The sequence below is a fragment of the Haliotis rubra genome, unplaced genomic scaffold, assembly GCF_003918875.1.
Source record: "Haliotis rubra isolate DU_JTF1 unplaced genomic scaffold, ASM391887v1 Scf83, whole genome shotgun sequence".
NCBI lineage: Eukaryota > Metazoa > Mollusca > Gastropoda > Lepetellida > Haliotidae > Haliotis > Haliotis rubra.
The window spans coordinates 965,109-992,223 of NW_025767557.1; the positions used below are offsets into that span (position 1 = coordinate 965,109).

The following is a 27,115-nucleotide window of genomic DNA, read 5'->3' on the forward strand; positions in this document are numbered from 1 at the left end:
TATGGCTTTACGTCGCTTAAAATTAGCAATATTAAAGCAATATTACGGTAGGGTACACCAGAAATGGTCTTCACACATTGTACTCTGGTGGGGAATCGAACCTGCGTCTTCGGCGGGACGAGAGAATGCTTTAACCACTAGACTACCCAACCAACCCCGCACGAGTTTAACCTTATTAATTATTTTACGATTAGCAAGGGGTTCCACATTCTAAAAACGTAACAAACAAGATAATAACAATAATATTCTCACATTTGTTGAAACACCCCACCGCCCCTGTAATCTTGAACACAGCGTTTTAGTAAATGAATTACATGCTTGTTGATTACCTGGCTGTTCTAATAGCAAAGTGGTCCTCCCTCGTAAGAAGTACCCAAAAGTGACAACAAAATAATGATCGTTTGTTAAACAACTTTTTTATTCGGGTGTCCAAAATTATGGGACAAATCATCAAAGTTGGTCAGTCGATTTCGTGTGACTGTGCAAAAAATGGTTTTGTTGCAATTATTAGATTTTGTGTAAGTGAGCAATTCATCGGTCTATAATGAAGTCAAACGGACTGTATCATTAACTATATTCATTGAAATTTTCGTCAACCTATGCAACATCTTATCAGCAAGTTACAACCGGAATGTCCACATTCCACAGAAAATCTATTTTACACGGCTCGTATCCGGAAAAAGTCGCCAGAAAGCAACATCGCAAACTCATCAACCAGAGCAACAAATCAGTCTAGTAAACTCTGAATAGTTGTCACACATTAATATGCCAAAAAAAGACCTATAGAATATTCATAAATATGGAAGACACGGGTTAAAAGCCAATTTACGCTCCGAATTCGCCGAGAAGAACTGCATTTCTTTTATACGAACCCCTTGATTAGGGGTTTAAGATAAGACGCACGGATTATGATACCTGGTTTAACACCACCTCCATGGTTCAATAAGTACAGCATCTGCACGGATGGCGGAAGTTCGGTGGCACGATTCCTTGACCGCGCCATACCAAATTGCATTAAAGAAGGTACTTATTGTTACCCTGCCCTCGCTCGGCATTTATAGGATAAAATATGGACTGACTGGTTCGACGACAATACAAGGTGTCTAAGTGTGCTATCGCGTGGTCCTGGTTCTGTGCTCAAAGCTCAGGTCACAAATCGGTGAAGTTAAGCAGCGTCGAGCTCGGAGAGTCCTTGGATGGATGACCGTGTTTGGCAGCTTGACTCCTGAGAGTTTCTAGGACTTCAGTCCTGCCCCACAACGAAGCACATGTGACACATGTGGTCTCACCTTAGGCAAGTGAGTTTGTTCAAAATTGTCTCTGTGCACCCAGCAGAAAAATGGGTACCCGGTGGAAAAAGTCATATGACTATAACCTTCTAGCGCCTAACAGGCAGCTTGGGTTATCCGGGGTAATAATGTGCTGTGCCTTGATTGTTAGCGCTATGAGCATACCTAGTGTGGAGTTTGGCGCTATATAAATGGACACGTTATTATCTAAGAGTAACTTCCGTGTGGTATCTCGATGAGACAACACTGTATAACCAACACTTCGAGGACTTGTACAAGAACCCATGCTTGTCGTAAGAGGCGACTAACGGGATCGGGTGGTCAGGTTTCCTGACTTGGTCGACTCATGTCATCATATCCCAACTGCGCGCGTAGATCGATGGTCATGATGTTGATCACTGGATTGTCTGGTCCAGACTTGATTGTTTACAGACCACCTCCATATAGCTGGAATATTGCTGAGTGTGGCGTAAAACTAAACTCACTCACTCACTCAGCGTTGGGTGTGTACGCTGGAAGGGTCCATGACACTGTCACGTCAGATACTGTTTAGCTTTGTACAGATTTTAGAAATTAATGCGACTTTAAGCAAAAGTTGGGAGTGAGTTGGGTTTATTATTTATATCACGGCGTGATTTCTTGAGAAATGTTGTTAGACGTGTTGTTAGAAATGTTGTTAGACGTGTTGTTAGACGTGTTGCGGCGTTAAACAACATGCAAACAAACAATACAAGCCAGTTACTAAACAAGCGAAATAATCTTGAAACCTTCCACTTCATTTCTGGATTTGTCAGCACCATACCATTTGTCTGCGAATCCATTCCATTTAAGTGGTAACCTCTTACAACCTGTGTTACCCTAACACATCCCCATCCCACTCCCGTCGTTTTAAGTGGCAAACGCTCACTCCAACTGGCCAATTACACACCTTTAATATTTACATGATTCGGTCTTCTGATAACTCTGATCAGATTAATCCGCAGCTATTCGACAAAATAAGCAGCCATGAACAAAACGTTTAAAAGCCATCAGATGTCCTACACGTGAAAGGAGGTATCATGTTACAAACATTAATCGGGATGCCTTGTAGTGGCCTTCTTGTAGTCTGGTAGCTGATTACAGCGTCGGTTCCGTCAACAGATGGCGACCAGTTAAATGGAAGGTCAAGGTCGGAGAGACAGAGATAAATCGGAAGTGACCGAGGTCATTGAATCGGTCAAACAGACTTTGCCTAAGTACCTCTGCAACCCAATAACGTTTAATCACTTTGCAAAAATTGTTGACTTTAGGAGTCATTTGGTTCACAGTTTTAGCATCGATACGAAATGTTCGATTTGTTTATATAAGCGTGTTAGAGAGTAGTACAAGTCCTTTCCACACAAAGATTACAAAACGTTATAAACTCACAAAGTTCAACTCATGGGAGATTAGATTTTGTAAATTTGATTACTTTTAATTGTCGACTTACACAGGGCTATTATAACAGTGAGGGTGAGTTTGGTTAAGTACGGAATACTGAAAGAGATGGTTTCTTCTCGCATTATCGCGATCTCGGCCTGGTGCTAACGTGTGAAAACACGAGATTTTGGCTCTTGCGATCTTGCATTCAGTGTATGGATATTCACTGATCCGTTCGCAAATTTTCACCATTTCTAATGGAATATGCTCCCCAGGGAGTTGAGATTGATAACACGATGTGCCGTTGAGACTGACATCCAATGATCGAGGAAAAAAATAAAAACATTTTTTAAAAATACCAGCGCCTTGAGCAAGCACTAGCTATAGTTGCCTGGATATGTGCACTATATAAATATCATATAATAATAATATAATAATATGTTTGGGTAGATAATTGAGATTATTCTCTGTCGTATATGTTTCACATGCTATGGTTCTGTTTTATCCACTGATTATGTCAAATTGAAGAGTTAAAGGACATGTTTGCTTTGAAAATATCAGACATTTTGACAACTTTGGACAACGAGCCGTAATGTTTTTCGTAAACTTGCACATTTAATGATCAATTAAAAGAGAATCGCTGAAATTTGTGATTAAGGCAACACTGATAGAAACCACCCGATTCTTGGAAACGTGTTTCAACATTCGCCATGTAACGTGAATATTTATACCATTTTAAAACATGTTGATTTTAAAGCTTGCAGTTTCCATAGTACAGAGAGCGACAAATCATTCCTTCTCACAACCGCCACATAGCTGGAATATTTCTGAGTGCGCCGTTAAACAACAAACCAGCCAACCAACCAACCAACCAACCTTCATAACGGTGACACAAAGACTTCCTCAACGTCCCCCCTCCCCCCCCCCCCCAAGTGGTCATAGCGCAGTTTCTCAGAAGGCGGCGTCGTTTAAACGTTTACATAACGGGAAACAGTTTTGTATCCATATTGATTTTGCTTTTAGAAATTCAGCCAGCAAACACATTCACCTGGCAGATTGATGGATTATTATATTACTACCGGGCGATCCGTACCTGTAGTATGATGTCCTCAACGAACACCAGAGGAAAGCTTTGTAATAGACTAAATATTATCAGCATGTATTGAAATACTTGAGAGGGAAATGTTGTGTTGCGCACAAAGGAATAATCCCTTTTCAAATACGTTAACTTGATTAATAGTAATGTTTCATAGAAGACGTGTTGATAGACACGTTTTCACGACAAGTACTTTCAGTAATGAGTCGTTGGCTATCTTTTCATTTGAAAGTATGAATAGAACTAGTGGCTATTTTAGTTACGAAATAGTCGTTTGATATTCACACCATAAGAATATTCGTTAGTTAATAGCCTCTGTTTAGTTACGAAATAGTTGTTGGGTATTCACACCTTCAGAAGTTTCGTTGGTTTATAGTCTACATTTTTAGTTACGAAGTAGTCGTTTGATATTCACAGCATAAGAATATTCGTTGGTTAATATTCTCTATTTTATTTATGAAGTAGCTGTTTGATATTCACACCATGATGATATTCGTTGGTTAATTGTCTACATTTGTCGTTACGAAATAGATATTTGATATTCACACCAAAAGAATATTCTTTGGTTAATATTCTCTATTTTACTTATGAAATAGTTGTTTTATATTCACACCATAAGAATATTAGTTCGTTTAGTCTCTTAGTGATGATGGAACAGCACCTGCGTGTAATGGGAATTGTATAATTTAAGGTTGTCAATGACCGACTATTGTATTTCAGAAAGTTCAGAAAGAATAATCTTTAACTGCAACACAATAAATGTATTATTTCATAATATGTTCTATAGATTATGGCTTAGTGCTTTAATTTACATGAAAACGTAAAATAACACCTGTGGGAAAATGTTAAAAGATAAAAGGTATGGGATGGTTTTATCGCTGTCTATCTGCATCAGAGCAAAACTGGATAATTACCTTGGCTTAGAAACCCCTTCTTCATGATCCTTGTCACTTGGATGACTATATTAAATGTCACGACCCGCTTTAGTGTATGAAAACATTTGTCATCCAAATGGCATCCTCGTCAAGCAGAACGCAAGCAAATGAACAAACAATCATTGATTCAATTAGGACAACATGGCACCAAATGAACATTGACAGATTTATTGACATCAATTTCTCAGCCTGTCAAAGAGGACGAATATATGAATATACCAAGGCACAATAGACAGGGCTCACACTTTGGTAGGTTTAGTAGCAATTAAATGCAATAAAAATGTTCGAGTGACATTTGACATTGTAATATTCTCAACGAGAACGTACGATACTTCTGATGTGATATCAGATTGCATGGCAGGGTTGTTTCAAAATGTCGATGATTTGTGATAAACGGAGTGGCAATCGATCGTTTTGTTTACTTAAGCGATGGTTATCATAGAAAATTACATTATGAATTGATTACATGGATTAAAGAGACGTAGGCGATCTATCATACTGCACACTTAAAGTGAATGACATGACTAGAAGCGAGGGCAGTAATTTGTATATATTTTTAGAGTTAGAGTGCATCATTGACAGTAGGGAAATGGTTATTTATTGACTTTTAGAAAGCTAATTTTATATTGCATAGGTTTGTCATTTCCAGAAGTAATTTGTGTTTTAAAATGTACAGAAATACTCCTACTCATTCCAATCCATAAAGGTAAAGGTACACATTCATGGAAACATATACTCAAAAATTATTTTCGAATTAAAATATAACACCCGGTGGTTGAAGGTCTAAGTCTATAAGCTCTATAAACATTCCGCGACCGTCTATATCCAAGAAAATGTCTGTTTGATACGAGAATGACAACATTTTGCAGTGTGGCAAGACTGTCAGTTTAATTATCAGGTGTTTCCTCAGGCATAAGGTGATAGAAAATAGTTCCTACGACCAGCAAGCAGTCGTTGAAACCTAGTGGCAACAGACGCTGCCCAGAACTGCTGGTGGTTTGGTTAGCGTTCGAGAAGGAAATGTTTTGAGGAAACATATTTGGGTAAAGAAATGCAGTATGCTCTAAAAGAAGTATATATCACTGTTCAATTGTATCCAAGTTCTATGTGAATCTTTATATTTCAAAGCTTCGTTTTTTTCGAAATAGTGTTGGCTCCATATGTACAAACCATTTTCATGGGAATCAATATCGTGTTTTCTCTTTTTCCGGATAGAAGTCTTTCACCATCCCAGATTACACACCACTTTCATGAAAATCCATCTAAATCGAAATTTCTTATAACTCTAAATACAAAAAAAAATCCCCAAAGGTTCCCCCATTTTTTATCTCTTACTTGTATGTCTTATCTCTTATCTTATCTCTAGTTTTTGATCTCTCACTGTTCAGTATAATACCAAATATTTCGTACTTATTCTGCTACACCAGGATCCTAATGGTTCTTCCTTTGTTATAGTATAATACAAAATATTTCAGACATATTCTGTAATAACAGGATCTTAATGGTGCTTCCTTTGTTCAGTAAATTACAAAATATTTCGGGCATATTCTGTTACACCCGGATCCTAATGGTTCTTCCTTTTATGGAACCAATAACAGCTGACGAACATTCTTGCAACAGACATCTAGTTGAGTTGACGTAAAACTTCAGCTCAACTCAACTACTCCAATAAAGACACAGCGTCATGCATATAACATATTGTAATTGTATCACAGCACAATACCTTCTTATCAAGCTGATTTTCCTAAAGGTAACAGAGTGATAAAAAGTTTACCCGACAGAAAAGCGATTTGTAAACAGGATTCTAATGCACGAAGTCAGCGATGGACATGTGCGACTCGTCATAAGATCAAAGATTCGGCGGACCTAATTGCTTTCCCCTAAGGAGTTCCTAGTTGTTTACGGAGCTCGGGCCGACAGATAACGGTAAGGTACATCAAGTGGATTGACTCTGAGAGCATTGTAGTTTCATCAACTGACGGATCTAACCTATGGGCTCTGCTAGCCGCCCGCGCCCGTCGTCTTCCTGAATCAATAGCTGCTAACTAACAATCACGTGGATTTGAATAAACTGATAAAAAAGAAAATTGTAAATTAAGGCACTTGGGGTTCAGATGGATCACAGTGTTGGTAAGCTTATGAGTGTGTTGCGATTTGATGGCCTGGTTACAGCAATTATATTTTGACAGTTTAAAAAGACACGGCTGCATTTTATGCACAAGCGTATACACGAGGTTTTGCTGTAGAAGTGTAGGTGTAACAAAATACAGTATTCCTGTGTGAAATCTAAAATTTTCCTACAATCCATAGTTCATGACCCAGTTTGGTCGACATCAACTCCGCTTTAAACAGTTATTTATTTATTTATTTATTTGAGATAAACTTCTCTTTAAACGGTTATTCATTTATTTGAGATTAACTTCTATTTAAACGGTTATTCATTTATTTATTTATTTGAGATCAACTTCTCTTTAAACGGTTAATTATTTATTTGAGATCAACTTCTCTTTAAACGGTTATTCATTTATTTGAGATCAACTTCTCTTTAAACGGTTATTCATTTATTTGAGATCAACTTCTCTTTAACCGGTTATTAATTTATTTGAGATCAACTTCTCTTTAAACGGTTATTTATTTATTTATTTATTTATTTGAGATCAACTTCTCTTTAAACGGTTATTTATTTATTTATTTATTTCAGATCAACTTCTCTTTAAACCGTTATTCATTTATTTGAGATCAACTAGTCTTTAATCAATTTTCCATTTATTGAGATCAACTAGTCTTTTAACAGTTTTCCATTTATTGAGATCAGCTAGCCTTGAAACAATTTTCCATTTATTTTATGTTTTGTCAGCTGATTATTATACGAAACCCGATTCAGGTTAAGGAGGTGATTATGATCGAGCCCAGATTTAGCGGATCCTGCAATAGCACATAACTACCAAACCGCCCTCGACCTCTTATCCACCCTAATAAGAAACCAGATGTCAACTAATGGCAATACCCATGGAAGACACTGACAGTGTTGTGATCCGTTTTGTTTATCATTTGATTTATTTACGGTGTTCTACATCGATCGGAGGACAAGAATCCCAAACCAGGTTACATCCTACTTGGTGATAACACTCGACCAGCTGATTGCTTTACATCGTTATTGCCAAGTCCAAACTCAACGTCCTTGATGATGTTACCACGAAGCTGACACCGATGTCCTGATTGACATTACATCCAGAATCAGGCGTTGAATTTGACCATCTGTCGTCGGCAAGGTGTCGATGAATTACTGGTTTTAATGCGTAATACCCCGTGACACAATACAGAATAAATAGGTATCTCACAATACGATATTTATGATGCATGATACGAGATTTCCCCCATAACATGACATATACAATGAGATCCATCATGTGTATAATACGCATGATATATGTGATTCGAATCACAATATTCACTAACGATACGACACTTATATAGTACAAGCAACCAGTTACCTCACAATACCACATTCCTATTTGCAATATTACGCCCAATATTGCGTTATTTGCCTCCATGGCCAAACTTATACCAGGTAACCGTTAAAATCCGGATTCCAATCGATCTATAGCAACCCATGCTTGTCCTAAGAGGCATTATCGGGGTAGGGTTGTCAGGCTTACTGTCTTGGTTGATGCATATCATCGTCTCCCAACTGCGTTTGTCAATGCTCTTGATGTCAATCATTAGATAGTCTAGTCCAGACTCGATTATTTACAAACCGCCACCATATATCTGGAGTGCGGATTGACAGTAGGGAAATGGTTATTTATTGACTTTTAGAAAGCTAATTTTATATTGCATAGGTTTGTCATTTCCAGAAGTAATTTGTGTCTTAAAATGTACAGAAATACTCCTAAACATTCCATTCCAAAGGTAAAGGTACACATTCATGGAAACATATACTCAAAAATTATTTTCGAATTAAAATATAACACCCGGTGGTTGAAGGTCTAAGTCTATAAGCTCTATAAACATTCCGCGACCGTCTATATCCAAGAAAATGTCTGTTTGATACGGGAATGACAACATCTTGCAGTGTGGCAAGACTGTCAGTTTAATTATCAGGTGTTTCCTCGGGCATAAGGTGATGGAAAATAGTTCCTACGACCAGCAAGCAGTCCCTGAAACCTGGTGGCAACAGACGCTGCCCAGAACTGCTGGTGGTTTGGTTAGCGTTCGAGAAGGAAATGTTTTGAGGAACATATTTGGGTAAAGAAATGCAGTATGCTCTAAAAGAAGTATATATCAGTGTTCAATTGTATCCAAGTTTTACGTGAATCTTTATATTTCAAAGCTTCGGTTATTTCGAAATAGTGTTGGCTCCATATGAACAAACCATTTTCATGGGAATCAATATCGTGTTTTCTCTTTTTCCGGATAGAAATCTTTCATCATCCCAGATTACACACCACTTTCATGAAAATCCATCTAAATCGAAATTTCTTATAACTCTAAAATACAAAAAATCCCCAAAGGCTCCCCCATTTTTTATCTCTTACTTGTATGTCTTATCTCTTATCTTATCTCTAGTTTTTTCGACTTACTCTCAATGTTCAGTATAATACCATGTTCTGTATATTTCGTACTTATTCTGCTGCTACACCAGGATCCTAATGGTTCTTCCTTTGTTAAGTATAATAGCAAATATTTCAGACATATTCTGTGATACCATGATCTTAATGGTGCTTCCTTTGTTCAGTAAAATACCAAATATTTCGGTCATATTCTGTAATACCAGGATCTTATAGATTCGTCCTTTGTTCAGTATAATACCAAATACTTCGGACATATTCTGTTACACCCGGATCCTAATGGTTCTTCCTTTTATGGAACCAATAACAGCTGACGAACATTCTTGCAACAGACATCTAGTTGAGTTGACGTAAAACTTCAGCTCAACTCAAGTACTCCAATAAAGACACAGAGTCATGCATATAACATATTATAATTGTATCACAGCACAATACCTTCTTATCAAGCTGATTTTCCTAAAGGTAACAGAGTGATAAAAGTTTACCCAACAGAAAAGCGATTTGTAAACAGGATTCTAATCCACGAAGTCAGCGATGGACATGTGCGACTCGTCATAAGATCAAAGATTCGGCGGACCTAATTGCTTTCCCCTAAGGAGTTCCTAGTTGTTTACGGAGCTCGGGCCGACAGATAACGGTAAGGTACATCAAGTGGATTGACTCTGAGAGCATTGTAGTTTCATCAACTGACGGATCTAACCTATGGGCTCTGCTAGCCGCCCGCGCCCGTCGTCTTCCTGAATCAATAGCTGCTAACTAACAATCACATGGATTTGAATAAACTGATAAAAAAGAAAATTGTAAATTAAGGCACTTGGGGTTCAGATGGATCAAAGTGTTGGTAAGCTTATGAGTGTGTTGCGATTTGATGGCCTGGTTACATCAATTATATTTTGATAGTTTAAAAAGACACGGCTGCATTTTATGCACAAGCGTATACACGAGGTTTTGCTGTAGAAGTGTACGTGTAACAAAATACAGTATTCCTGTGTGTAATCTAAAATATTCCTAAAATCCATAGTTCATGACCCAGTTTGGTCGACATCAACTCCGCTTTAAACAGTTATTTATTATTTATTTATTTAAGATAAACTTCTCTTTAAACGGTTATTCATTTATTTGAGATCAACTTCTATTTAAACGGTTATTCATTTATTTATTTATTTGAGATCAACTTCTCTTTAAACGGTTATTTATTTATTTGAGATCAACTTCTCTTTAAACGGTTATTCATTTATTTGAGATCAACTTCTCTTTAAACGGTTATTCATTTATTTGAGATAAACTTCTGTTTAAATGGTTATTCATTTATTTGAGACCAACTTCTCTTTAAACGGTTATTTATTTATTTATTTATTTATTTGAGATCAACTTCTCTTTAAACGGTTATTTATTTATTTGTTTGAGATCAACTTGTCTTTAAACAATTTTCCATTTATTGTGATCAACTAGTCCTATAACAGTTTTCCATTTATTGAGACCAGTTAGTATTTTAACAGTTTTCCATTTATTGAGATCAGCTTACCATGAAACAATTTGCCATTTATTTTATGGTTTGTCAGCTGATTATTATACGAAACCCGATGCAGGCCATGGAGGTGATTATGATCGAGCCAAGATTCAGCGGATCCTGCAATAGCACATAACTACCAAACCGCCCTCGACCTCTTATCCACCCTCATAAGAAACCAGATGTCAACTAATGGCAATACCCATGGAAGACACTGACAGTGTTGTGATCCGTTTTGTTTATCATTTGATTTATTTACGGTGTTCTACATCGATCGGAGGACAAGAATCCCAAACCAGGTTACATCCTACTTGGTGATAACACTCGACCAGCTGATTGCTTTACATCGTTATTGCCAAGTCCAAACTCAACGTCCTTGATGATGTTACCACGAAGCTGACACCGATGTCCTGATTGACATTACATCCAGAATCAGGCGTTGAATTTGACCATCTGTCGTCGGCAAGGTGTCGATGAATTACTGGTTTTAATGCGTAATACCCCGTGACACAATACAGAATAAATAGGTATCTCACAATACGATATTTATGATGAATGATACGAGAGTTCCCCCATAACATGACATATACAATGACATCGATTATGTGTATAATACGCATGATATATGTGATTCGAATCACAATATTCACTAACGATACGACACTTATATAGTACAAGCAACCAGTTACCTCACAATACCATATTCCTATTTGCAATATTACGCCCAATATTGCGTTATTTGCCTCCATGGCCAAACTTACACCAGGTAACCGTTAAAATCCGGATTCCAATCGATCTTTAGCAACCCATGCTTGTCCTAAGAGGCATTATCGGGGTAGGGTTGTCAGGCTTACTGTCTTGGTTGATGCATATCATCGTCTCCCAACTGCGTTTGTCAATGCTCTTGATGTCAATCATTAGATAGTCTAGTCCAGACTCGATTATTTACAAACCGCCACCATATATCTGGAGTGCGGAGCAAGATTATGTTCTGTGTTGAAGGAAACGACTGCAGCAACGTTTGCTGATGGGCAAATTTACAAAACGTAAGAGCCTAAATTGACAAAGAGATTATTGTTTTGAAACGTTTTGACAAACACCATTAATGGCAAAAACACGTTCCTGAAATTTGCAGGGAACAGGGGCTTAAATCTTAAGAAACATTCTTCGACATAAATCCGGTTTCTAAATGTCCCACAATATTTCAAATTACAGATACGACCAACACTTTCATTATCCTTCACATAATGTTCAGTTGTCAGAACGTGTTGCAGAAAGTGGGCTCTGTAGCTTTTGATGGAAATTCCACTACTTTTGACCCAGCATAGCGGTTGTTGACAATAAGATTCATCGTCGAATACGGCTGCATCGTGGCCGGAGTTGCAAGTTCAGCATCGTTGTGCATGTTTTCGGGGCCTGTAATAGAGGATGGACAAGGATGACAATGCTGATTGTCTTCCGTGGTGGGTTAAGTCTGTAGGTTATGTCGCCATTGCATGTACCCACAAAATGACAAACAGATTTTAAAGAGACCATTTTTGTCAGTCTGAGGACAGGACATCTAGACAATTACACATGGGCATGACCTAAAAGACTATGCTTCCCTTGACTGTTTCTTCATGCACAGGAGATTAACTAAGAAAAAAGAAGTTTAACTGAGTAAATAAGTCTTTGCTTCAGGTATAACGATGATCTGATGGCAGGATGGTCAAATACCCATTTCCCTTCAGCCGATTTACCAACCTGCGCTAGACATACATACGGCCAGTAAAACAGCCTCCTCTGCTTCATATCTAGATTGTGGCATACAGATTCAGATTGACAAAACATTTTCCAAAATTGTATTAAAGAGGGGCGACGTGAACTTTCCGATAGTCAACTTCCCCTTTATGTCGAGCACTATTCCAGATCCCTGCTATTTCTACAACGAGTTCACAGGCGTCACAAAACTCATGTTCACAAAGTTGTTTGATGAGGGTTACAACATCTAATGCCTTTGCGAAGCCTCCGACACCTCTTGCGGTAGATGGCGAACATTTCCAAATCAGTGACCAAAATGATGTCCGTTCCTGTTCCCTATTTTGACTTGTTCAATATATTCCTATTTCTTTACAATAAACAGTTGCCATGCCTTTACATGTGTTTGTGACGATGCCACCTAGGAGGCAATATACGGTCACCCTTCAGTGATATCGCTCATGATCACATGCTTTTGATATTGTACAGTGCACTCTGCTTTTATGAGAAAATTCTAAAGTGGTTTTGCCGCTTATACTTACTCGCGATACTTACGATATTTATGATGGTATAACGGCTCTAAGAGACAACAATTAACGATAGCCCTTACTTTAGTATGTGAGACTGGTGGATGTTACAGTACTCTGATATATCATATGTGTGCCTCATTTCCTATCAACAAGAAAGTAACTTTAAAAGTGTTATGTAGACGTTTCAGTGATAAATGCATGATATTACAGATGAACAATACTAACTAGAAATGATAGGCCATCCATGGGCATGGACATCATTAGCATATGTTGTTGGGTACGTCGTTTAAAACACAAATATTTTGAACACTTCCGCGATCAATCCGTCCACAAAAAGTGAGTGAGTGGTTTTACGCCGCTGTTAGCAATCTTTTTCACTTATCACAGCGATGGACATTGGAGTGAGTGAGTGAGTGAGTTGGGTTTTACGCCGCTTTTAGCAATATTCCAGCAATATCACGGCGGGAATGGACATTGGAAATGGACTTCACACATTTCACCAATGTGGGGAATCAAACCTCGGCCTTCGAGGTGACGAGCAAACGTTTTAACCACTAGGCTACCTCACCAATTCCTGTCCACAATCAGTATGACAAACTGATGAATACTGTTTATTACTATAGTTACAAATTTGTTTTCTTAATGATCTTAAAGAAGTTAAGGCTAATGTTTATTGTTTGCATCCCTGCCTTGTTATGGCCATTTCAAAATTATGGTTTCAAAATTTCACTCTAATTCATGATATCATTTTTATGTTTGCAAAAGTAAATGTTTATGCCATTAAGAAACGTCATTGAATGGCGATTTAAATGCCACGAGTTGGCATAAAACCTTTAGCTGCCTCTTCTGGAAACTGAAATTATATCAGACATTAAAATACCGCGTGAATGTAAATTCACATTTTAAAAGAATAATAGAGGTGATTCGGTTTGGGATGTGTGCAGTTGCACATTGTACATTACCAACAATCAACAGACTTGATTTATTTCAACATCTAACGGATTTTTCAATTTCTATTAAAACCTTCATTTTCTATTCTTCATTCAGTAAACAGGCCAATGGCCTGAGTCAATGGCAAGAGTCCGAGTTCATTACCGTTACCATGTGGAATGCATACCATGTGTTATTATGTCAGTTTTTATTAACAAAAACACTTAGCTCGTTAATAACCTGCCGTGCTAAGGAAAGACTACACTCATGTTTTATACATGATGAAAATGAAACAAACAAAAACTGGATCCTCGATGGTGATGAGTTTAATACGGCTAGCTTAAGTTTGCTTTGGGCGGTAAGTTAGCAATCTCTCCTCAACTGGTTTAGTCGTCACGCTGTTGTGAGGTTTGAAATTCTGCGCTGAAAATGTCCAAGTACGTATTTCCTTTGTGCACCAATGTATTTGATAAAAAACATTTGAGATAGTTTTCAATAATGGTTAGCAAGTACGTATATTGTTGTTTCAGTTACAATATGATGGATCATGATGGTCATGTTTTCAACCACTGGTTTCCTCAACCAAACCTACGCTATTTATAGACCTTCGTGAGACCGCTGGAATACAGATGATCTATAACAAAACTGTATGTGTGAGTGAGTTAGTTTGCAAAGAACAGCTTTGACCAGTTTATAAATTATATCAATCACTGTCAGCTGAATGTGGGAAAAAGTGGCACTTCTTAGACGTTTACTACCTGAGTGAACCAGGGCGAATAAACGATTCGAAACAGCGCATCCTGCTGCATCTGAGGGAAGCGACTCTGACTAACGAATTTCGGGCGACCCGTGCTCACCCGAATTTGAGTCATGTGATTACTGGTTGTAATTCCAGCTTAATGCAACATAATCCTGAATGCTGAGTCAGATGGAAAACGATAGCAGGCAATATCAGAATTTCAACCGAGGTTGTTAGAGAACGAGGACGGATAGTTATTTGACATTAGAAGGCTAACGAAGGAAACATTGTAGTCGTTCCGCACTGAATGGGTACCCGGTAGATTGATTGTTTACTGAGAGCTGAGAATGAAAAAAAGTGATCAGCAATGAAAACTTGACAATTGGTGCCACTACTTTGCTAAAGTTTGGCCTGAAAGCTATGTCTATTTTGGCAATTATGTTTCACGGAAACTTTAGCCCATGCCATGTGGTACCGCATGTTACACCAGTGGAGATTCCAGGTAGTACTACAGGTCCCCAGCAACCTGTGCCTGTCGTTAGAAGCTACGTAATTGATCAGCTCAGCTCAGTGACCTGGTTCATTAAACGTCCTCTTCTCCCTGTTGCTCGGATCGATGCTCAGGTTATCAGTCACTGGATTCTCTTGTCTGTACTTACATATTTTCAGACTTACACACTGTGGCGTTAAACACAAAAATTCTAAACATGAAATAGAAAACAACGTCAACATAATGTCTTCCAAGGAACACAACATCAGTAAGGATGCAAAATAACTCCACTGTTTCCTGAAAGACAGCTACAAATTCTTCTTTTGAAAATATATATCAACGGTTTTAACTGTTAACATACAGTTTCCTGCATGTGACAACAACGTCAATCTGATATACATGTAGGTCGCACTTCTTCCATAAACCACAGCAACTCTTTGGGTGCACAAGAACTCCACTGTTTCCTGAAAGACAACTACAATTTCTTCTTTTGAAAATATATATCAACGGTTTTAACTGTTAACATACAGTTTCCTGCATGTGACAACAACGTCAATCTGATATACATGTAGGTCGCACTTCTTCCATAAACCACATCAACTCTTTGGGAGCACAAGAACTCCACTGTTTCCTGAAAGAACAACAACAAATTATTCTTTTAAATATATATCAAGGTCGTCTTCCCACTATTTTTCAACACATTCCGTTTCCTGCCTGTGACAAAAACGTCCATGTGATATAGGTCACTCATCTTCCAAGAAACATAGCATCACTTTGTGGTAAAAGAGCTCCACTGTTTCATGTACAACAATTATTGTCGTCACTCATAATGTCCGGACGGAACACAGTCTGGCAATATGTCTTTACTTATAATAATAACCATTTGTTTCCTGTTTTGTTTATTCTTAGCTTGTCTGAAATGTGTCAGTGATGGACCCTATATCGACTATAGACATTTGATCTTTTGTTTCTTTTAGCCACTATACTTAGAATGAGTCTCCCAAAGACGTTTGATAGAACAAGCTCGCAATTCTCCTAAGTAATTGGGAAGGTCACTCAAGGCTACAGACGTTTTTCTTGTGCTCACTGCCTCTCTCAAACGGCGTGTTTCTCTAAAGTACACTCAAAGGCAACATTAACTGTTATCGTGTTTGCATTGACTATACTGACATGAAGCTCATCACAGACACAGCGTCTCTTTTAGTGTAGCAGATATATTGTATAAACATACACAAACTGGGCTATTCCTTTAATTCAATTGTTTCTGTAGGCGGTTTGTGCATTACCCACGGTGTGGATTATGCTGTGTAATTGATCCTACTCTCATATTAGTATCAATATTTCATGTGGCTTAGGACAGGCCAAAATGATCTTAAATATTTTCTGAATAAAAATCATTCAAAATTTATACATTCAAACTTTGCCTTGCAAGTTCAGAGCTTTTCACACGGTGATGACATGGTTATCTTTTCATATTATTTCTTAGATTAGAATTAAAAAATTTCATGGTATCATTACTGATTTTCATTTATCCATTCATCTTTGCCGTTGGCTTCCTTATTTTTCCAGATGGATCTTTTTCTTCCGATTGTTAAAGCTGACTCGTCTTTGGCGTTGAGGTTTTGGTATTTCTAACGGTACAAGTGGGAGAGTGAGTATGGTTTTATGCCGTTTTTAGCAATATTCCAGCAATATCAAGGCGGGGGACACCAGAATGAATTTCATGCCAGTATGAACGTTATCATTGATGAAGATTTCAACAACGATGGAATCATTGATGTAGATTTCAACAACGATGGAATCATTGATGTAGATTTTCAACAACGATGGAATCATTGATGTAGATTTCAACAACGATGGAATCATTGATGTAGATTTCAACAACGATGGATTCATTGATGTAGATTTTAACAATGATGGAATCATTGATGTAGATTTCAACAACGATTGAATAAATAAAAATAAATGAAGATTTCAACAACGATTGAATCATTGATGTAGATTTCAACAACATTTGATTTGCAATGCCCCAGCAATACACACCTCCATCCCAAGACAATGGTGAGTGCGAAAAAAGGTCTTATGCCGCTTTTATCACTATTCCAGTAATATCAAATCAGCTGACACCTGAAGTGGTCTACACACAAGGTAACCATGTGGAATCGAACTCTTGTTTTCAGGATGACAAGCTAACGCTTTAACCACTAGGCTACCCTAATTGCAGGGATAATGTCAGCGATATTACATAACTGTAACAAAATCACAGCACGACCCCAGCAATATTCCAGCAACATTGTGGATAACCGGGCTGTAACAACGGTAGCGGGAGTATTATCGATCCACACCGACAGCAACGTCAGACACACCACCGACGCGACATCGGCCACGTCAGAGGCACGAACACAATGGGACAAAGATACAACGAAGTTTGTCTGTCCAACCGGACAACTGGACAATACATTTCCATACACGTCACACTGGCACTCCTTTCGCCCCCTAATCGCCTTGTATGACAAACAGGTTGTAATGGGGATGCTCTATGTTACAGTCTCCCAACGGACTGGACTCTTCAGTTCAACAGAAGACTGCATTGCTACAATCAGTGCTTTCCTCCTTCGTACTACTAGTAGCATCTGTGTGCAGATATAACCTTTAGTTTACACGGACTCCTAGTGTGGAACCTACTCAGAAGTTCAATCTGTCTGTTGAAAACACATTAGAAGATCATGTATTGATTACGAAAGAAAGGCACACATGATTTTGATTCAAATGAAAGTAATTTGAAGAAAGTATCGTCTACGCCTAGTAGGGGTCAAAATTTTAATCTAAAAAAAACAGCCTCAAAATCAAAAGATAATTAGGTTATTGATTCCGATCGTCATATAACGATGATGTTTTTTTATACCTGTTAGTTTGTCACAGATGGCAGACGGTCGTTGTATAGCGTTCTAATGACGTCAAAAGCACTAATTGTGTTGTGACGACATAATAAAGTGTTTAATCAACACGGCTAATTACCTTGCGTCTGTCGTCACAGTTGTACATATGTCGAGATTAGTTTAATCCATTAGATCTACTTTGAGTGACTGAATGAATAGCACGGATACTAAGAAACAAATATTGTCACATTTGATTTTTAAGTTATCTTATCGTTTATGTCTTTGTCGCTTTTATTTATTCACATGTAAATATGCAGAGTGTAGTTTGAACTAGTGACATACATGCCTGTATATGCATGTATCATAAAACCTTTATATGTTTGTTATAACACCTTTATATGCATCTGTCATAACACCTGATTTTCGTTGATCCATTCAGTAAAATGTTCACACCAAATAAGCCCAATGGGATATGTTACTTTGGGTAATTAAGACTTATTCTCTGGATTTATTGTGTTATGTTTCTGTATAAGGGTGTATCGATTTGATCGGATACACGCACATTCACAACACGTGTAGGTTATGTGCTGTCATCTACACAAATACTGAGTTGAAGTAGTTAAAAACCAATATGAAATTATTTTTGGGAATCACCCATGACTTATCGACATTGATTCGCAAGTTATAAGGTAGATTTCTATAATTTCGTTGTCGTTGTCCAGAATATGAGATTACACATCAGCTTATGAATAAAAATATGAAATTTACAAACAGACAATAGATGCTCATGATGTCAATCACTGGAGTGTCTGGTCCGAAGATATACAGACCGTTGTTATATGGCGGATAAATTACGGAGTGTGGTGTTAAACAACAAACAGGTCTATCATACGGAATAAGCTTTACGTAGTGACAGACAACCCCGACAAAATACGACATATAATCTGTTAATGACGTCATTGATTATTACGTAACGTCAATATATGACAGACAACCCCGACAAAATACGACATATAATCTGTTAATGACGTCATTGATTATTACGTAACGTCAATATATGACAGACAACCCCGATAAAATACGACATATAATCTGTTAATGACGTCATTGATTATTACGTAACGTCAATATATGACAGATAAACCCCGAGTCACTAAGCACCTATTCACGTATTCCCAACAGAATTTCCACACATCAATTCCTGACTGGTTATTAAAGGAGCTGATGTAAACAGCATCCTAACCTTCCTCCACGTACATCAGTTCGGGCCTTCCTCCCAGGCTAAGCTGACCCGCCGTGATGTAGCTGGAATATTGTTCAAAGCGGGATTAAAACCCAATTATTCACTCACTCACTTAAAACATTCAGTCCCATCCCCGAAAAGTATATCTATGGCTATGCATGTCAGGGTAGCCAAGTTGTTACACGAAGGTGCTAAATGGAGTGAGTGAGTGAGTTTGGTTTTACGCCGCTTTTAGCAATATTCCAGCAATATCACGGCGGGGGACACCAGAAATGGGCTTGACACATTGTACCCATGTGGGGAATTGAACCCGGGGTTTCGGCGTGACGAGCGAACGCCTTAACCACTAGGCAGGTCCTAAATGGAAAACATATGTGAATCTCGATATGGATCAGGCTCGTTGTAATGTGAAACAATACTGACTGCCAGCAGTCTCTTATTAGTAGTTGAGTAAGATATAGGCACACAAAAATACGCACACGCAAACATGTACGTCGTTAAACAAGTGCAGTAAATTTGAATTCAACCTAAAACCCCTTGTCGCCTCACTGCGCCTCACCGCTTGTAAAATCGCTTCACTTACAGCAACATAATTCTGTACAATGTACACAGACCGAGTATCTTGACCACTTTCATAAAACCACTTCTGACGTGATGACAGATCATGGATCATAATCGGAAACAATATGGGATTCGAACCCTGAATCCTGCCCATTTTGATGCCACGCCTCGGACTACTGTACGAACCATCGTGCAGGAATGGTTTCTAAAGCACTTCAGTTGTGTAAATCATTCGCCTCAAACTGTTTTGTTCTTGTAAAGGTAACTGACAGATATTTGATGGCCACTATATTCACATATATAGCCTTCTGCCTGTCGTGGCTGTCAACTGAAAGGCATGAAAGATGCAGTTAAGACCACATTCATTATCACTCATATATTTACATAAAGAGTCGCTGTCATCTCCCGAGAACATTTCTTAAACTCATCGCAAAATTCCTGTGTACTCAAGGGGTGGAGTAACCTAATGGTTAAAGCGTTGGCTCGCCACGCCAAGCCCCGGGTTCGATTCCCCACATGGACACAATGTGTGAAGCGCATTTCTGGGGTGCCCCTCCGTGAAATTGCTGGAATATTGCTAAAAGCGGCGTAAAACCATACTCACTCACTCACCCACTACAACTCCGACTACTACTATTACTACCTCAACTGCACGCTCAGTCACTACTACGTCTGTCACAACAGCCAGCACAACAACAATTGCTTCTGTATTTTTTTAGCACGTTCAATCACTAATACGTCATCCACCACTACTACTGCTACTACCACTGCTACTTCTGTCAATGCTACCACCACTACTACTGCTACTACCACTGCTACTTCTGTCAATGCTACCACCACTACTACTGCTATTACCACTGCTACTTCTGTCAATGCTACCACCACCACTACTGCTACTACCACTGCTACTTCTGTCAATGCTACCACCACTACTACTGCTACTACCACTGCTACTTCTGTCAATGCTACCACCACCACTACTGCTACTACCACTGCTTCTTCTGTCAATGCTACCACCACTACTACTGCTACTACCACTGCTACTTCTGTCAATGCTACCACCACCACTACTGCTGCTACTACCACTGCTTCTTCTGTCAATGCTACCACCACTTCTACTGCTACTACCACTGCTACTTCTGTCAATGCTACCACCACTACTACTGCTACTACCACTGCTACTTCTGTCAATGCTACCACCACTACTACTGCTACTACCACTGCTACTTCTGTCAATGCTACCACCACTACTACTGCTACTACCACTGCTACTTCTGTCAATGCTACCACCACTACTACTGCTACTACCACTGCTACTTCTGTCAATGCTACCACCACTGCTACTGCTACTACCACTGCTACTTCTGTCAATGCTACCACCACTACTACTGCTACTACCACTGCTACTTCTGTCAATGCTACCACCACTACTACTGCTACTACCACTGCTACTTTTGTCAATGCTACCACCACTACTACTGCTACTACCACTGCTACTTTGTCAATGCTACCACCACCACTACTGCTACTACCACTGCTACTTCTGTCAATGCTACCACCACTACTACCGCTACTACCACCGCTACTTCTGTCAATGCTACCACCACTCACTACTGCTACTACCACTGCTACTCTTCTGTCAATGCTACCACCCACTACTTCACTACCACTGCTACTACCACTGCTACTTTCAGTCAATGCTACCACCACTACTACTGCTACTACCACTGCTACTTTGTCAATGCTACCACCACTACTACTGCTACTACCACTGCTACTTCTGTCAATGCTACCACCACCACTACTGCTACTACCACTGCTACTTCTGTCAATGCTACCACCACTACTACTGCTACTACCACTGCTACTTCTGTCAATGCTACCACCACTACTGCCACCACCACTACTTCTCAATGCTACAATGCACACTACCGCTACTACCACTACTTCCGTCAATGCTACCACCACCACTACCGCTACTACCACTGCTACTCTTGTCAATGCTACCACCACTCCACCGCTACTACCACTGCCACTTCTGTCAATGCTACCACCACCACTACTGCTACTACCACTGTTACTTCTGTCAATGCTACCACCACCACTACTGCTACTACCACTGCTACTTCTGTCAATGCTACCACCACTACTGCTACTACCACTGCTACTTCCACAATGCTTCACCACCACTACTGCTACTTCTACTCTGTCATCGCTACCACCACTACTACTGCTACTACCACTGCTACTTCTGTCAATGCTTCCACCACTACTCTGCTACTACCACTGCTACTTCTGTCAATGCTACACCACCACTACTCACTGCTACCACCACTGCTACTTCTATCAATGCTACTTCACCACTACCACTGCTACTACCACTGCTACTTCTATCAATGCTTCACCACCACTACTTCACCTACTGCTACTACCACTGCTACTTCTTTCAATGCTACCATCACCACTACTACTGCTACTACCACTGCTACTTCTGTCAATGCTTCACCACTACTACTGCTACTACCACCGCTACTTCCGTCAATGCTACCACCACTGCTACTGCTACAATTTCACCACTGCTTACTTTTGTCAATGCTACCACCACTACTACTGCTACTACCACTGCTACTTCTGTCAATGCTACCACCACTACTACTGCTACTACCACTGCTACTTCTGTCAATGCTACCACCACCACTACTGCTACTACCACTGCTACTTCTGTCAATGCTACACCACTACTACTGCTACTACCACTGCTACTTCTGTCAATGCTACACCACTACTACTGCTACTACCACTGCTACTTCTTATCAATGCTTCACCACTACTACCGCTGCTACTACCACCGCTACTTCTATCAATGCTTCACCACTACCACTGCCACTACCACTTGCTACTCTTTCAATGCTACCAACCACCACTACTACCACTACTACCACTGTCTTCTTCACGTCAATGCTTCCACCACTACTTTCACTGCTACTACCACTGCTACTTCACCAATTACAATCGTCCACCACCACTGCTACTACTGCTACCACCACACTGCTACTCTGTCATCGCTTCACCACTACTACTGCTACTACCACTGCTACTTCTGTCAATGCTACCACCACTGCTACTGCTACTACCACTGCTACTTTTGTCAATGCTACCACCACTACTACTGCTACTACCACTGCTACTTCTGTCAATGCTACCACCACCACTACTGCTACTACCACTGCTACTTCTATCAATGCTTCACCACTACTACTGCTACTACCACTGCTACTTCTATCAATGCTTCACCACTACTACTGCTACTACCACTGCTACTTCTTTCAATGCTACCATCACCACTACTACTGCTACTTCCACTGCTACTTCTTTCAATGCTTCACCACTACTACTGCTACTACCACTGCTACTTCTATCAATGCTACCACTACTACTGCTATTACTGTGACGTGTACCACCAATACAACAATCTCCACTATTACCGCGATCAAGTGACGAACTCAAGTCTTTTCAGTTCTCGATATTTTCAATATGCGCAGCTTCACCATAGAACCCCCTTCCACTCAGGCTCATATTGGTTTCCACATGTTATCCTTCAAGTCAAGACTAAATCCCAAACCCTTTGACTATTACAATTGATTATCTATTCAAGAATGTCTTTGGTATCGCACCATATAGACAGCATTATCCCTTTACAAAAAGAAGAAGTCAAAATAAATAAAGAGGATTTGGCCCAGTCATGCTGGTTAGGTTCATCAACAGCTCAAGTCGTGTGACCTGTGACAATCCAGGTTAGAATTGATCTTCAGTAACCCATGCTTGTCGTAAGAGGTGACTAACGGGATCGGGTGGTCAGGCTCGCTGACACGGTTGGCACGTGTCATCGAATCCCAACTGCGTAAATCGATGCTCATAAGGTTGATCACTACATTGTCTGGTCCAGACTCGATTATTTACAGACCGCCGCCATATGCCTGGAATATTGCTGAGTGCGACGTAGAACTAAACTCACTCACTCACGTCGTATGCCCAATTTACGCGTAGATAGCGATTGCAACTTCTCCCATGAAGCGCTGCCAATTCAATCCTCCAAAGACCTTTTCCGGAGAATGTGAAGACCAAGCACTGCAGTCTTCTGCATTGCCACCCAAGATCACACCGTAGGAACGGTGAACGGCAGGAAATAGTTCATCGCAGGAAGTGAACGACTTATCACGCGAGAGGTGAGCACGTTTTATTTTTTAGGTGTAGGAAAATTGTCAATATCTGAATTTCTATAGGTTGTCCCCAAAATCCAAGCTGTAAAATAGAAGACACATGTACCAAACCAAACAATGGGGTTCAAGCAGCCTGGTACTTGGGATGCAATGGCGACAATTCGTAAGCGAGGTCCGTATATATATGCTATGTTTTTTCCGGAATCTTGTCAGTCACATTACTGTCAAAAAGGACAGAAAATTCAAATATGTGTGATTTCATTGGATTTCTCACAAAGGACAAGATCAGGTTTCTTGATCTCAGAATGAGTGGAGTTGAGTTGGGCTTTACGTCACATCGGCATTATTTCAGCCATATAGTGACGAGGTCAAGTCTTCATTCATAAGCATTTTAAGCACAAAGTCAAACAGTTTTATGTTAGAAACATATATATTCATTACATTATTGATCTAAGACGCTTTGGGGCTATATATGGGCATATTCCACAGACTCTTATAATTATTATTTCCAGGGAATCCGTTTATATATTCTGAGCCGTGCTATGGATGAATTTCTGACTCAAACCAGACACATGGGTACGGTGAGAATGAAAGGATCGAGCCACTTCAGCATGTCGGTCAAGATGCCGTGTTGGTGCCACTGACACCCACATCCAATACTTGCGTAATCTTACTTTTCATATTTACTTTTTAATGCAAAATCACACTTGTAACATTGGAAGTCAGCCTTCTGCTTCACCTTTCAGTCTAGCCGACTTCATCCTAGCGAAGGACTCTGCAGAGTTACTCTCGCACGTTAACTTAATATACAATATTCGTCCAGAGAACCTTGACCGGTGCCTGGGCCTATTTAATGTGCGCTTTGGCTTGGTTGACACTCATGCCCGTACCGTTCAGCAATACAGAACCATCAACATTGACACTGCGATTATATCCTTCATATTTCGTTTAAGAAAACCGCAGTATGCCTTGTTTTCATCATGATCCTTGACATGATACATAAAAGAGCCATCAGACCATTTTCACAATAAAGTTATATCATGAAGAAAATCCACCTTCATCAAACCGCCCCCCGTCCAATCATAGTAGCAACAGTGGTGGTGGGGTGGTGGTTGTGGCAGTGGTAGTGGCAGCAGCAGCAGCAGCAGCAGCAGCAGCAAGCCAGACAGCAATAGCAGCAGCAGCAGCAGCAGCAGCAGCAGCAGCAGCAGCAGCAGCAGCAGCAGCAGCAGCAGCAGCAGCAGCAGCAGCAGCAGCAGCAGGAGCAGCAGCAGCAGCAGTAGCAGCAGCAGCAGTAGCAGCAGCAGCAGCAGCAGCAGCAGCAGCAGCAGCAGCAGCAGCAGGCAGCAGCATAGCAGCAGCAGCAGCAGCAGCAGCAGCAGCAGCAGCCAGCGGCAGCAGTGGCAGCAGCAGCGGCAGCAGCAGGCAGCAGCAGCAGCAGCAGCAGCAGCAGCAGCAGCAGCAGCAGCAGCAGCAGTAGCAGCAGCAGCTGGAACAGCAGCAGCAGCAGCAGCAGGTAGCAGTACCAGCAGCAGTAGTGGTAGTAGTAGCGGTAGTAGTTGTAGTAGCAGTAGTAGTCGTAGTCGTAGTAGTAGTAGTAGTAGCAGCAGTAGTAGTAGTAGTAGTGGTAGTGGTGGTAGTAGTAGTTGGAGTAGTAGTAGTATAGTAGTAGTTGGAGTAGTAGCAGTATCATTACCACTACCGTCACTACTTATGTATCTACCATTACTATAAAACCTTCTACTGTTAATAGGGCGTTTGGGTAAAGCATTTGATTCACAGCGAATACCAGGGCTCGATTCCCCACATGGGTACAATGTGTGGAACCAATTTCTGGTGTCCCCCGCCGTGATATTGCTGGAATATTGCTAAAGCGGCGTAAAACTAAACTCTCTCTTTACACACACTATACTCACTCCTAATACTACTCGTACTACAACTGCTGCTACCATTACTACGTCTACTACAGATACTATGTAATATATCCTCCACCAGTGGCGTCTACAGGATCCTTCTACCATCAAAGTCAACATCTGCTTCCGCTCTTTCTACTACTACTTCTACTACAATTACATTTACTATCTCTATATCCACAACTACATTACTAGGCCCCTTTTCGTCATTTCAGCCTAGAGAGCCATGAGTGATTCTGGAGAGTAAATCGTCCCCAAATGAAGGGTAATGGCAGTGATACGTTCACTGCTGGGTTGTTAACACAAGCAGAGTACCAGTTCACTTTTAAACACGTGAACACTAAAAGCTGCTTTATGTTTTTCCGCTACTCGTGCGCCTAGATACAACAACATACTGATAGATCTCGACACGTACGTACAGGACTTAAACACAACTGTCTATAGTTTTGCTTCAAGCCATAACACTGCACCTTCACTAGAGTGTACATCAAATAGACATGACTATAACAGCGTCAGAGGAATAGCTATATGTTCAGACCTAGTTGACGTTTCTACGTCCAGACAGTGTGTGTATTTGCTCTGAAAAGTCTACACCAGCAGATCTTTGAACAAGAAAAATCAGGGGACCTACAATTCATATGCTGTATGTTATCAACGATGCTGTGGAGATGTGGTCGCCGGATTCAATCTTTCTGATTTCCTTAAATCGTAGGCTTTGCTTGAACGCAGGGTAACCTTTATGCTATTTCATACTAGCAGTGGCTTTCGGACAAATCCCGTTATCTCATTGCCGTTGGTTGATTGTTGTAGAAACATGGCATATCGCCCGATCCCTCATTTCTGTCAATATTATATTGATGCAGTCAATTTAAGGAATTCGATCGCCTAACCCGATATGAGGCTACGGTTCTATAATGTCAAGCGGTCCATCGGACGTGGATGGTAAATACACGGACGAGGACGAAGACCCTCCCCACGGCCCCACGCAGCCCCCACAAACACGGCGTTTCTGGGAGGGGGAGGAGTCAGCAGCTGAATCTATTACAGGATTTGGCTAAGTTGTATGGCAGCGCG

At 40.1% G+C, this 27,115-nt stretch overlaps 1 long non-coding RNA gene across 1 annotated transcript; it reads left to right on the forward strand.

Moving 5' to 3' along the window:
• Positions 1-319: 319 nt before the first annotated feature.
• On the forward strand, positions 320-17,597 carry LOC124262264. Its single transcript, XR_006894536.1, has 3 exons — positions 320-518; positions 5,080-5,083; positions 17,586-17,597. It is a non-coding gene; the product is annotated as an uncharacterized LOC124262264 (long non-coding RNA).
• The last annotated feature ends 9,518 nt before the right edge of the window (positions 17,598-27,115 follow it).